Here is a 14,856-nt window from a genome sequence, read left to right as displayed (position 1 = left end):
AAAGTGTAAGAAAAATGTATTTAACTCATCTCACTCACTATCTTTGACATGTAACATCAAGTAAGTGCGTTAGATTATACTGTTTTTATCAGTTATCGTGGATGTTTGCTTCTGTGAAGGCTTGTGACTCCTACCTCTTATGTATACTGTTCATAACCTGCATGACAACTCATTCCTCAAAACACCACCCCCCAACTGGCTATTAATAGATAATCATTCACACATTATTATTATTATTATTTGTTTATTCAGCATACACCTTTATCCAAGGCGACTTACAGAGACTAGAGTGTGTGAACTATGCATCAGCTGCAGAGTCACAACTACGTGTCACCGAAAGACGGAGCACAAGGAGCTTAAGTGACTTGCTCAGGGTCACGCAATGAGTCAGTGGCTGAGGTGGGATTTTGAACCGGGGACCTCCTGGTTACAAGCCCTTTTCTTCAACCACTGGACCACACAGCCTCCTATACACATTTCTAGTTAAATTACTCTTTCTTGAACCCAAGCTGTTTCTTTCTATTGCTTTTGCTCTTGTTTCAAGTTTGATGCACTAAGTATTTAAAAAACCTTAGCAACATTTTAATGCTCTTACAAAATCAAATATAATCTTAGATAACAGTTTATTTGAAACTCTTATCTATCTCACTGAAGATACTGGCAGATTCAAGGCTGTAGATAACACTCAAACCAGACATATTTTTTATTACACTAAATCGGAATTGTCTGGGATTTTTTTTTTTTTTTTAAAGCTTTATGAAGTTCAAGCTGTATAGCAACCCTCGTAATAAAAACTGACTGGTCAATATATTAAAGTCCCTAGCCTGCAATGTATGCTCTAGACGGATTCACTAGACATCAACAAGCTGTGTGAGAGGTGTGAGCAACTATTCTGCAACAATCATGGGAAAGTAATGACAACTAGTCTGGACTTACTGAATACTGTGTGTAGCAGGTTATGCCCTCTGCTATTCACACACTAGCCACCCATCATCTACATGTCATCAGCTGAATACATGCAAATGCATGGGCAATCTTTCAGCCCATGCTTTTCACTCCATTGAACAGAGGTGACAGTGAGGGAAATTCAATGGGGCTAAATGTGACGATTGAGCAGCCTGGCTCCTTGTCAGAGTGCCGTCTCCACCCGCACAATAGTAGTGCTGATTCTGGTAATTTGCTGTGCCTGGCTGCTCACTCTGCTCCCCGGTTCGCCTGATAAGGAGACTCCTCGCCGGGGATTACAGATTGTTACAGGGGAGAAGTGACAGAGGAATTAGCTGCCATTGTCATGCAAATGTTAAAAAAGGTTCTTACTCTCTCACTGGATTAGAATGCATAGGCCTTTTAGCAGAGGCTTTAGGTGAATGCTGGAGGAATATCTAAATTCTAGCTCAAACCAGTAAGCCACCATTAAGAATCCAGTTTGAGCCCACTTGTAAAACAGTCACTGCAAGTACTGTAGTTATTGTATTATCAAGGTTACCTAAATGTATTATGAGACATAGTTAGAGCAAGAACCTGTTCATATTTTCTAGAACTTCAAACTCATTTACCATTTTTTCTTTCTTTTTTTTTTTAAAAGTAGATCTTATTAGTTGCCAGTACTTGTTATTTAAAGTAAGGAAAAAAGCATAGAACAGTTTACCAGGTGAAGCTGCGACTGCTATAAAAAATGATTTTTACCTGGGTCTCGATGGGCCAAACAGATGCTTTTCTTGTTCCAAATGTTCAAGTTGTTATGCGTTTGCGTTTCACAATTGGGATGATGTATTATTGGATTGTGCCTGATTTGCAATGTTGAAATGTACCTGTGCTGCCCTATTTATAGAAGATGTACATTACCATAATCTTTATAGTAGATTGTGCACTCTTTTACACATATGAGGAGAATTTCTGCATAATATATATATGGATTATCTTATATATCCAAACTTTTTGGTACTATAATGGATGTAACCCAGGGCTGCGCTGGTAAGTTATAAATAGGGAGTGTGTTATTCTGTGACTTGTGGCACCTAGAAATCCTGTACTGATGTGTACCCATGCTGTATTATTAAGAAGCACCTGTGTTTGCATGGCAATTACAGCACTTGTTGTGCACTGTTGAGAGTTGCCACTGTTCAGGTTTACTGTGCACTGTTTGCTATGGCAACTAACCACACAGACTCCTCTGCAGTGAAGCAACAACAGAATAAAAAAAAAAAAAAAAACGTTGCCAGCAGATCAGCTGGAACACTTTCAGCTCGGTGCTTCTTAGCCGCAGTAAGGGCTGTGGAAGTCACAGCAGTCGACTGCCATTTCTGTGGCTCTGGCTTGATAAGGGCTTGTACATTGAGGATTAGAGATTGCAGAGTAAAGTAGTCACAGTGGAATTAGCTGCCATTGTCATGCTAATGCCGTCATATTTTTCACTTTCATTCGACACAAACGGTGTATTATGTTGGAAGGGAATGCAATTTTTACATTTGTGTGAAATCCGAAGGGGATGATAATTAGGGCCTCTTTGAAAACCAAAGTCTCTAAATGACTTCCTATTCAGGCAGAGAGAGAAGCAATTAATGTGAGTGTAGTGTGGTGAAGAGGGCTGTCTTTCTGTATAGCAGCAAGGCTACTGGCTATGATGTGAAAAGCATTAATTGTTCCTGTGATAACAATTAAATAGAAATACCTCTATAGTCCATTTCCTAATAATCACCCGTGCTCCAATAAACCTTTTTTTCATATTGGAAGTATTTCCATGCAATATAAATTCACGTTGTAGTTCACAGACCGGTTCTTTGTGAAAGGTGCTTTAAAAATGTGATGTCCTTGCCCTTATTAAAATTTCCCATAGTAAAAGCACAGCCGTGTGTGATAAAGCACAGTGGAAGCATGGTAAAGCCCAGGTAAGCACTGTAATGTCCACAGATGTATGGCAAAGCATAAAAACTGCCAAAAAGCAGCTTGTGATGAAAAAATGAGGATTAGATTTAACAATCTCTTTACTGCAAAATGTAATGTAATAAAAACAGATTTCCTGACTGGTCCTTATTGTCTGAATTTATATCCTATGTAAACTGGAACACTGCCATTATTCCTGACCTTTGTCAAGGTTTCGCGATAATGTAAAGCCCGTGATTGATACTGTATACAGTGCATCTTCTTTATTTTACTATCTGAAAAACACATACAGAAATTGAAATATTGGAAACAGAATAAGTACCCTTATACAGTAAAACATAGTACAATTTACTGTCACATAGTTTCATGAATTGTCATCTCAGCCTGTTTAATTGAATGGAAAAGTAAGGGCTGGATGCGAACTGCCAATCACACGGTTCAAAGACGAACAACTTACCATTCAACTAAAAAGAGCAAGCTCAGCAGTCGAGAGGTAAGTGTCTGATGTCAGTATCATTAACTGATCAGCCGCCAGGAGGAGATTCATTACAATGGCCTAACTGAGAATTAACCAAATTCATGAATTACTGAATCATGAAATACCGAGTAAGGCCTGTATAACGAAAGCTCCTTTTGTTCGCCAAAAAGGCTTGAAAACAAGGCTATCCAGGCTCTGCTGGAACACCATAGGAGTCAACAGGCTTTGGTTCTACTCTGTTTTGAGGTCAGCATTTCAGCGACGCAGGGAAGAGTAAAAACAAAATTAAATATAAACAAACAATATTAAACTGAACAGCGGTAACAGTGTTTCCCAGCTTTGCATTCTGCCGTCCCGATAAGCAAGGCAATAAAGAGCCTCTCAAGGACATCATATCTTAATTAGAAATGACAGCTTTAATTAAAATGTAATTTTTTATTCATTTTCTAATTAAAATGGAGGCAGCTGATAGTTTGTCTCATTAACTTCAAAGAGTATAAGACCCAGGCTGCCAGTGTTATCTGCAAGGAAAATGTAGCGGAGAGGACTTCTCTCTTGGTTAAAGAAAGTGAAGACAGAGTTTTTCTTCCGTCAGAACTTTTTAAGTTTGGAAGACACAAGGGCTGAATTTCAAATTTAAAAGTCATCTTCTTTTCTACATAAATTCAGCTATGAAGATAGTTTGAAAAACTATCTTCATAGCTCATTCCTATAAACCCAGGGAGCAGTCTGACTGCTCTTCATTGGCCACAATGTTCTTTTAGTAATGTGGTGACCAGAACTGAACCCAGTATTCTTGGTGCATTATACCATATCATGATAACTTCCTTTGTACTCTACTTTTTTTTTTTTTAATTTGTAATCACCAATTGTTTTTTTACCCCATTTTCTCCCCAATTTGAAATGCCCAATTTTAAGCCTGGCTCACCGCTGCAACCCCCGCACTGACTCGGGAGAGACGAAGACGAGCACATGCGTCCTCTGAAACGTGTGCCGTCAGCCGACCGCTTCTTTTCACTCTGCAGGCCTGCCTTGCAGCTACCTTCAGAGTTACAGCGTCAGGGGACCACACAGCTCTGGGCCGTTTACAGGCAGGGCCGCAGGCACCTGGACAGTCTACAGGGGTTGCTGGTGCGTGGTGAGCCGAGGACACCCTGGCCGACCTAAGCCCTCGGCCAATTGTGCGCCGCCCCCTGGGAACTCCCATCCACGGTCGGCAGTGGAATAGCCTGGACCTGAACAGGCGATCTTCAAGCTATAGGGCGCATCCTGCACTCCACATGGAGCGCCTTTACTGGATGCGCCACTCAGGAGCCCCTGTACTTTACTCTTTTGACAATCTAACCAAACATCCTGTTTGTCTTTTTAATTGTGATTGCTTTTTAATTGTGATGAGACTATTACCACACCAAGGTCTTTCTCTTGATGGGCCTGTTCTAGTTCTATACCACCTATTGGGTATTTGCATCCCATATTCTTGTGACAGGCATGTCACACTTTTCATTTATTAACATTACATTACATTTACTATTATTAAAAGGTGGCTTCATGAATTTCATGGTAGAATTATGTGTCAAAATAGCTTGGTTACAGCAGCATAAACCTATTGATGATCTTTCTAAATCCCTTCCATAGCCTGGAGCAAAAGTCTTGTGATTCCAAAAGTCATTCATTTAAGACAACTTTCTTTTTTGTATTCAAATTTCATTTGAAACAGGTGCCAGACTTTTGATACACAAAATGCAAGCCAGGGAAACAAAATATGCAAATTGCCTTGAATGAACGATTAATGGGTGTTTTTTTTTAATCGTTTCTGAGGAAAAAGAAAGCAGCTGTAATACATAAATCATTCTCATTCATTTTAAATACTCAATCCGAATTGTGCATCGGTTCTCAACGTGTAAGGTGGGACCCTTTTTTAAAAACGGAGTAACAGGCAAATCATAAACACAAAATTAACCCTTACACTGAACGTAAATGCATAGGTCCCAAGTTTCATCAACTGGAATGCTGGTCTAGACTATTTGATTATCATTGATGGTACTCTAGTACAAATCTGAACTATTTGTAAATAAAACCTGAACGCCTATGCAGGCGTGTCAAATGCAACCTCTGCGTCTCTACTGTCTGTCAGCGGATACACGCAGCCCTACTACAGCAGTGTAGATTACATAAAAGCAGTTGTAGATCTCTCAACACTTATTGTATAAATATTCGTGTAATGTACTATTTTTGTTATGGAACATTGGCTGATAAAAAAAAAAACCCTGTCATCATTTTTTTCACCAAAAATAAATTGTGTAATGTACGCAGCAGTTCTATACATAGACACAGCCAAGCATCTTGTGTGCGTGTGATATCAATGATACTAGTATTTATTTATTTATTAATTTAAATGATACCCACTGGATACAATTTTCTATATTTATTTGCAGTATTTATAGCAACCCTCCTATTCTCTCCTTCTATACTTATTAATATCCTTTGTGTACCTGAGTAAGACAAACATATTATACTGTGCAAAATTCATCCCTTCTGTTTACTCACAGGTAACAACCTCTTCTCTTTTTACTTTCATTTTTTATTTGTATTCTGTATGGAACACAGCCAATCTTTTTACTAGGCGGAATTTCCTGCAGCTATTATTATTATTATTATTATTATTATTATTATTATTATTATTATTATTATTATTATTATTATTTACATTTCTTAGCAAATATACCTTGTGTAAAGAGGCAATTTCAGTATGCTTTACTCATTCTCATTCTTATCCTAAGGAATAGCCTCTCTATGACTATTATTTTCATCTTCTACACCTGTATTACCTTACCTGTTGACATTTGTGATGGATTGCATTGGGATGTGAGTTGAAAAGCCTGAACTGTCCCAGACTGTCCTTGTGTACATGGAGTCAGATGGTAACTCTACTCTGAATCATGCTGAGCTCAAACTGCTTCAACATAAATTTCAAGGACATGTGGGTGAAAGAATTATTACATTTTGTGGACTTTTAATGGTGCTTTGAAAAATCTGAAATAACATCTACCCCTCTCAAAAACAGTTCCAAAAAGCTTCATAAGTTCCATACAAAACATTTCTGAAAGTAATTATAGACAACAAAACAGTCCCATCAATTTTCTCTGTCATGCACCTACATGTGATATATACAGTAGGTCTCAAATCAAATCAGTTTTGCAAACGTGTGTTTTAATTTTAAAAAATGATACCTGGCACCAGTCTCAGTTTGCAAACCATGTATTCAGACTCTTGCAATTCCTGAGTCATTTCACCTGGAGGGGGAAATCATCTCCACCCCTTCACTGGCTTCTTTCCTCTCAATAACCAATCAGCTGCTTCCCTTATTGACTGACATGCTTTCAGCCTGGAACATGCTTTGACCCAGAAGACACTGCAAGGGTGAGACTATGGAAAGGTTTTTTTTGCAAGCTGCAATCACTTTAAAACAGTACTTTGAATTGTGTGAATAGGTCCTTATGTACGGCCTCTGTTACTCTTACATCCTCCTTCTTTCTTGCTAATACCCAATCAACGCCTTCCCCTAATTACAGACATGCTTTGCTGGCAGCGTTCTAGCCGTCACATTCTTGCAGCTCTGTGCAGCTTAGTGTTCGTTACGGGAATCTGCTGTTGAGAATGTAAATCTATGCAAAGTTTCAGGCAGGTAACTCTTAATTCACCTGGAAATATCTTTGCTACCATCTCACCAAAAGCCAAACAGGAAGTAACTCCCACATTTACAGTGGCTCTCAAAAGTATTCACCCCCCTTGGACTTTTCCACATTTTCTTGTGTTACAACATGGAATCAAAATGGATTTAATTAGGAGTTTTTGCCACTGATCAACACAAAAAAGTCCATAATGTCAAAGTGAAAAATAAAATCTACAAATTGTTCTAAATTAATTACAAATACAAAAAAATAAGTGATTAATATTTAAATATCGTCCCCTCCATCGTGGTGAATAATAGGAAAAACATCAACATTTATAGAACAAAACTTAATTTTGTTCTAACTTTAGTTATATTGATCATAGAAGAATACAGATTTCAGTTTAATTTTCCTAACTAAATTACTGTTATAAGCATGTTAAACACATTATAATAATTAAAGTAAAATCATTTAAGAATTATTTTCACTTCATTAAAACTTCATTAAAACACAATAAACATTTCAATTTTATTGGGAAAACATACTTATACAACTCTTAAACTTGCACGATTAGTTATTACAATGATTCTCTTATTTGATATGTTTCAATCTGATAGTTTGATTCTGTATTGTCTTCCAAACAGACGTTCTTAATTAACAGATAAGAATCAGCTTTGTTTGTTTAGACCAGGCTGACAGGTCCGCACAGCAGGTAATCTCAACTGTTACTAATATCTTGTACTTTGAAGTAGATCAACAGGAATTCTCTTGAGAGAGACAAACTTAATTAACATAACAGCATCTTTAGTCTCATTGGTACACAGACTAGTTTTCAAGATTTTAAATGTCATTTTAGAAAGTTTTCACTTACAGCTATGAATTTCTCCCACATTCTCCACCTCAATGGAGATTGTCATTCGTTTACCTGCTGATCTCAATAAAAGTAACCAGTAACCCAGATACTGAGAAAGCATGTCATAAATGAATAATGATGAAACAGTATTGTTATTTTATCTTTTAGGTGAGAAGTAAACATATGCAAATTATTTATTAAGTGATCTAATTTGTACTTAATTTGAAATGTCTTTTTTTGTATATATGTAATAGAACTAATGTATTTCAACTGAATGGCACTACAAATGCTTGCGGTAGCTTATGAGTACTTGAGGTAGCTTTTTTGTAATTACCATATGTTTTGTAAAATTCTAGGTGATGCAAAACTTTTGGCCATAGCTGTAGGTCTAACAGACACTGTATTCAAACACACATATTTAGTGACAGATATCTTTTGCTATCACATGTTATTTATTTCAAAACAACACATAGTTTCCAAGTGAACAGGAAAAATTTTGCACCTTTTAGAAAAAAAAAAAAAAAAAATATATATATATATATATATATATATATATATATATATATATATATATATATATATATATATATATATGAGCCTCCCTGACTCCTTCTCAGCTCCACCAGAAAATTGTGATGTTAAAACAGAAACCAACAAAAGACAAACTAGTTCGGTTTTGCTGAAATAAATACAAGTTTATTTAAAGCTGCATAGCAGTATCAACAAGATAAAGTCATTCAATATGATCCATAATAAACAACTATTCAGTATTGCAAAGTAATTATAAGGCTAAACTAATTCAATAAGGGGCCTGGAGAATATTTAATTTGAACAATTTGAACTATATGAATAGAAGAGCCCCCACAAAGAGTAAAAGTAAATGTATACATAACATTGCAACTGCTTAGCAGTTTTAAAATATTATCAAGCCATAAGATTATACATACATTTTTTTATTTAAATAAATACATTCAAACATGATCAAAATCTGAATTCACATCAAATACAGTATACATCTGTCTACGACAAAAGAGATTCAGCCAAACAATGCTTACAAAATGTAAGCAAAATTACAACCAACTCAAAAACACTACATGTTACCCTGCTACAAAATATAATAATTCTAAAATGGCTTAACCTGTAAGCCATATAAAATGTAGTATTTGTTGGGTAATTTTGTGTTACACTGTATAGTGTTCTATTTTGTGTTGCATTGTGTTAGATGTCTGTGCTTTTGTTTTTAGCCATGACACAGGTACAGCCCACAGTTATCTGAAAGGGTATCTTCCTGAGGCTGTAGCGGTTTGTCTCTCTCCCGTGACAGTGCTCGCGATGGTAAACTGAGATGGTGTAGTTTATGGAAACGGAGTTCAGCTGATGGTTGTGACTGTTGGAATTTCCTGGGTTAATGCATCGGTCTTCTCTACACTTTGCCATTAAGATTTTACTAGGGAATATGTTTTTGTTCTCGTAAATCCTGCAAGCACAAAAAATAAACATTGCAATTGAGTTATGACTGTAAAAGAAAGTTCTATTTACAAAAAGCCTGTGTGACAACACTACGATAACACTACAGCAACTACATATATACATATATAAAGTTAAAATCTAGTGTCTTATGCTGCATTTCCTGCTTTGTGCTTGGTGTAGCCTTGCTTTATTTTCCATTACACAGGGCAAAGCTTGGGTGACAACATTATATTTCACTATAATACATGGTCGGACTGCAGCAGCTACTCAGTTTGTCTTTATAAACTTAGAATCTTGTGTCTTAAGCTGGCATTGCCTAATGTGTGCTCAGCTGAGTCTGGCTGTACTGTCCCGTACAAAACAATAACACTATTATTATTATTATTATTATTATTCATTTCTTAGCAGACGCCCTTATCCAGGGCGACTTACAATTGTTACAAGATATCACATTATACATTATTTCACATTATACAGTTATCACATTATTTTTACATACAATTGCCCATTTATACAGTTGGGTTTTTACTGGAGCAATCTAGGTAAAGTACCTTGCTCAAGGGTACAACAGCAGTGTCCCCCACTGGGGATTGAACCCACAACCCTCCGGTCAAGAGTCCAGTGCCCTAACCACTACTCCAAAAGCTGCTAAAGCTACAGCAGCTATCCAACGTATATTATTATTATTATTATTATTATTATTATTATTATTATTATTATTATTATTATTATTATTATTATTATTATTATTATTATTATTATTATTATTATTATTATTATTATTATTATTATTATTATTATTATTATTATTATTATTATTATTTATTTCTTAGCAGACGCCCTTATCCAGGGCGACTTACAATCGTAAGCAAATACATTTCAAGTGTTACAATACAAGTAATACAATAAGAGCAAGAAATACAATAACTTTTGTTCAAACTTAGTAAAAGAAAGACAGACACTCACACGTAATCCCAAGGTGACAGTGACCTAGTGGCAATACCTCCAAGGTCAGGCAATATGAGAGTATGTTTGACCCTTTTTGAGTTACTTAAATCATGTTCCGTGTAGCAACTATCATTTTTATAGAGAGGGAGGGTGCGCGTGTGGGTGGTAGGGAAGACAACAGCCAAGATGAACACAGCCTGGGAGAAAAAATATACTGTTAATGACTATTCCGCATAAGAGAAATCAAATCAACAAAAAACTAAAGGGTGATAAGACTGAAAATAAAATTGTCATGAAAACGAAATAAATACATCAACTGATATTTGGCAACAATCTTGTGTTTTATACTATAATTTGGTTCTTGTAGTAGCATTGTATTTTGCCAGTCAACCTGCCTGTAGCATTGGCTCTATGGATAACAGAATTTTTTTTTTTTCTAACAGACATTTGTTATTCAGAAATGACTCTTATGCAGTCCATTATTTTAAATTATACAGCAACCGCACACTGCTCTCCTTTTGTTTTCTATGGTCAGCCGTTCAGTTGTAACTCAGTAACGGAAAAAGATGACACTAATAAAGGACACCTGTGCTAAAACTAGTTCTTATTGAGATGGACTAGGGTGAGTTTGCTCTTTATGTCATGTTGTCCAATTCCAGCAAGTAAATTGAGCATCCATCCCCTTACAGTCTTCCAGTTTAATGAATTGCTCACCCAAAACATCAAAGCTCACAAAACCAATTAGGGGAAATACTAACAGCTAAAATAATAAGGCTACCCTCAATGACTCCCTTCAAAACAAAGTTCCCTTTTGTATATTTTTTAATTCCTCACATGCACTCTCATTTATCATCAAAAACAAAACCAAAGTATACAAATGCATTAATTAAATTTAGCAAAGTGCTCCCCCCAGTTCCCATGCTTTATTCCACACCAAGATGCCTTGCAGGATATTGTAAACATTCGGTTCACAGACCTTACTTAAATCAACCCAGTGTACTTGCATGTTTAAAACTGCTTTGTGAACAGAAATTAACTCGGTCCTAAAAAAAAAAAAAATGGAAAAGGACCAAAAAATTGAACTTTTCAAACAAACTCGGTCACTTTGCTTGCAGATAAATGTGAACAGCAAGCAAATTGATATACATTGTTTGAAACTAAACGAATCAGACCCAGTATTGAATGCAGCCTAAATACATCAATAAAATAATAATAGTACAAATAATAAAAAAGAAACATATATGTAGTTTAGTACCTACCAATATTTTTTTCACAGCCATCTCCCAAGTTATTTACCAGTTATGACGGATCAGGTATGGAGGTTGAGTGTCTTCTCGTCTCTCATTGGAAGTTAAAAGCTCCCTGTGGTTTTTTATACTCTATTTTGTCACTTGATCTACGTCACCAGAGCTAAGGCTAAAGCACCGCACAGTATTTCCATATCAAATGGAGAATCACCAATGGAGGCCTGCTTTGTTTATCACAAACAACAGATAATACAGGTGACTAAGTTACCCTAAAATACTGACATGCAAGGCCTTTTCCACCCCATGGTCTACCCCTGGAATCCCCCACCCTTCCCATCCATCCTAGCTCCAGGTAAAATGGACACTACTGCTCTTTATAATTTGCCCCCTTACCACCTGGTTTGCCAGAGCAACAGTCAGTTTCAACCTACAAATCTCATGCATTTATGATCCACATGATTGAGTGAAAGTGTCATTTTAAATATATAGGGATATAGGGTAATAAAACTGATCTTATTGTCCCACCCTCCCTCACCGTAAACTTTTAGAAGATAATGGTTCATTATCTTCTCTGTGTATGGCTTCTTGCTTTACTTTTCTCACTCTACTGTATTGCACTTTGCTGTTTCATTACCATAGGTGGTGGTTCATTTGGTTCTTTGTGTTATAATATGCTTTCTATGTGGGACAGCACAGTAAACGTTTAGATAGAGATGGATACCGACCATGGGGTACCACAGTAGGGGTGGAATGACTACTAAATAGACAGATTCAATTTGTTTAGGTTAAAAGTCAAATAGGTTGACAAGTCGTCAGTCTAAAAAAATACATATTAATAAATCAGTTCTGGTGCTCTATTTATGGAAAGATGCCCTTTAAACTCTGCTGTTTCTGCACTTAAAAAAATGCTTGGGATTTTTTTTTAACTGTTTTTTAATGTTCTAAAATGTAATTTATATGGACATACCTTTATATAACTGCACTTCAGCCCATGTGAAAGCGCATGCTTCACAATTACTTCAGAATCACATGACATGCGATTGGTCGACTACCAGTTTCTTCGGTCAAATGTCACTTTACTATTCGGCTAGTCAACTATTACATGCATTTAATGACAATGATTATGATAGGTCTGTATATGAAACATGTATGAAGATTAATATAATTCGGCTCATATAGTCAGAATTATACTGTACACTCACTATCTGTCGATGACAATTGAATTGACTGGCAGAGAAATTCCATTCATCACAGTATTCAAAACAAAACCCCCAAAAAACATTGTAGGGTGTCCCTTTGGTTTCTAAGGAACAAGGGGAAAAAATTTGTAATATATATATATATATATATATATATATATATATATATATATATATATATATATTTTTAATACATTGTTCCCCTCTCCGCCATCTCAGTTTAACGGTAGAATTCTTGTCAAACCACACAACGAGATAATACCAGAGGCCTGAGAGCCCTGCTTTGTTTACATTCTCTATCTTATCACATCATATTTGTTTAAAAGGTCACCACTGGATATGCACAGAACCATTCATAGATATGATGAAAACCACTACAGTTGATTTTGTCCAATGCTGCTGAAACCAGGGTAGAGATCATGGCACACAGCCCACCCGAGCGGGGCCAGTGGTGGGAAGAACCTCCAACTTTCTCCACCAACTTTGTAAATATTGATGTGTTGCTATTTTACAAGGCTGTAGCAGCTATGAGGCACGAGGCACGGGCCTTGGTTAAAATCACACTAATCATTATTTATTTAGACTCTTTTACACGTTGCTTTGCCGCAAAACAAAATGCTTTTCATCCCTCGTGTATGCATTAATTCCAAAGTCCCGCTGACATGGGCAAGTGCCGCGTGATTTTTCAAGACTGGCTACAGTCCTGTATTATACACAGTAGCTACTTTGAATAGGTATCCCCAACTGAAAACTGAGGAATCTGCAAATTACACTGCACTGAAATACACTTAATGTTAACTGTTCATTGTGATCACGTACATATGTGAAAAGGATCACATGATTATGAGAAACATCAAATATATGAGAATGATCATGTAATTTCTTGTTAGTTAGTCTATCCCTCATATTGCATTTTCATTATGGAGCCTCTGTCCTTGGAATGGCTTTGTTGGCTATAGTCTTAGCTGATATATTTATAAACATAAAATATGAAAGGAATAACACTCGATTGTGTATTCAAAAGCCATACAATATCCTCAAGGGGATATCTAACAGCTAAGCAGAGAGCTCTGGGGAAAGCCCAAAGCAACTTCTGACTCACATGGGGTTAGGTGGGTGCAGCACTATGATTAAACACCAACGCATGTCAGGGAAGCTAGCCATGTTCAAACAAAACCCCCTCCAGGGGCGGCTGCTTTCAAAGGGCCTCCCTGTCTCTGAGCCACACAAAGCACTCCAGCCTCATGTCTAAGCTCTGTTCTCTGGACTTTCCTACTCAGTTAAAGTAACATAAACAGAAGCAGAACACGCCTGCAACAAATGGTTTGTTTTTTATACCAAACGGTTTAATTAATAAAGTTTATACATTCAGTTTGTTTCCTTGGTGGTTTGGTTTATTTTTTTAGCATCTTCAAATGACCCCCTGTAGTTTTCAGCTTGCTCAGTGGAATCAGGAGTGGAGTCACATAAACCACTCGACTCAAAAGGAGACTCAGCAGGTAAAAGACCGTTTCAAAGGCTGGTAGGTAAACTACCTCCCAGCTAAAAAACTGCTGGTGAGCTGGGCTAAGTTTCTTTACTGGTTTCCCAGTTGGTGTCCCTTTTGGGAGTTCCAGCAATAACCAGCACTGGTCTAATCTGGTCAGAACTGTGCCGGTTTTCATCTGGACTGTGGTTGCTGGTTAAGCTGGTTTAATTCAGTGTGTTTTTTTGTAATTATAAAAGATACAACTAAAATAAAATCCCAAATAACACTACTTTATTTATTTAAAGATTATTATATAAACAGCCTTAATGTAATATTCATGATACATCACGTGATTTACCTTGTCAAAACCATCACATGACTTCAGGTGCATGTAGGTAAGCCACATATTACATTTTTCCATATATCTAGAAGCTGCTTATTAAATGTACAAGGGAACTGTTATTCGTTAATATGCATTTCTGGTACTGATATTCACTCAGAGTGGCCAGGCAGTGCTTTAACATTTAATTAACAAGAGTTTTGATAATTTAGAAGTCTTAATGTGTCATTTAAATTCTTTATTGTGCAAGATTTTTGGGGGCTTCTGTCGTGTATTGTGATTGGGGTGGTAATCAAGTG

The sequence above is a fragment of the Acipenser ruthenus genome, chromosome 20 (assembly GCF_902713425.1).
Source record: "Acipenser ruthenus chromosome 20, fAciRut3.2 maternal haplotype, whole genome shotgun sequence".
Classification (NCBI taxonomy): domain Eukaryota; kingdom Metazoa; phylum Chordata; class Actinopteri; order Acipenseriformes; family Acipenseridae; genus Acipenser; species Acipenser ruthenus.
The sequence above is the reverse complement of the archived record's forward strand: the minus strand, read 5'-3'. Positions refer to the sequence as shown.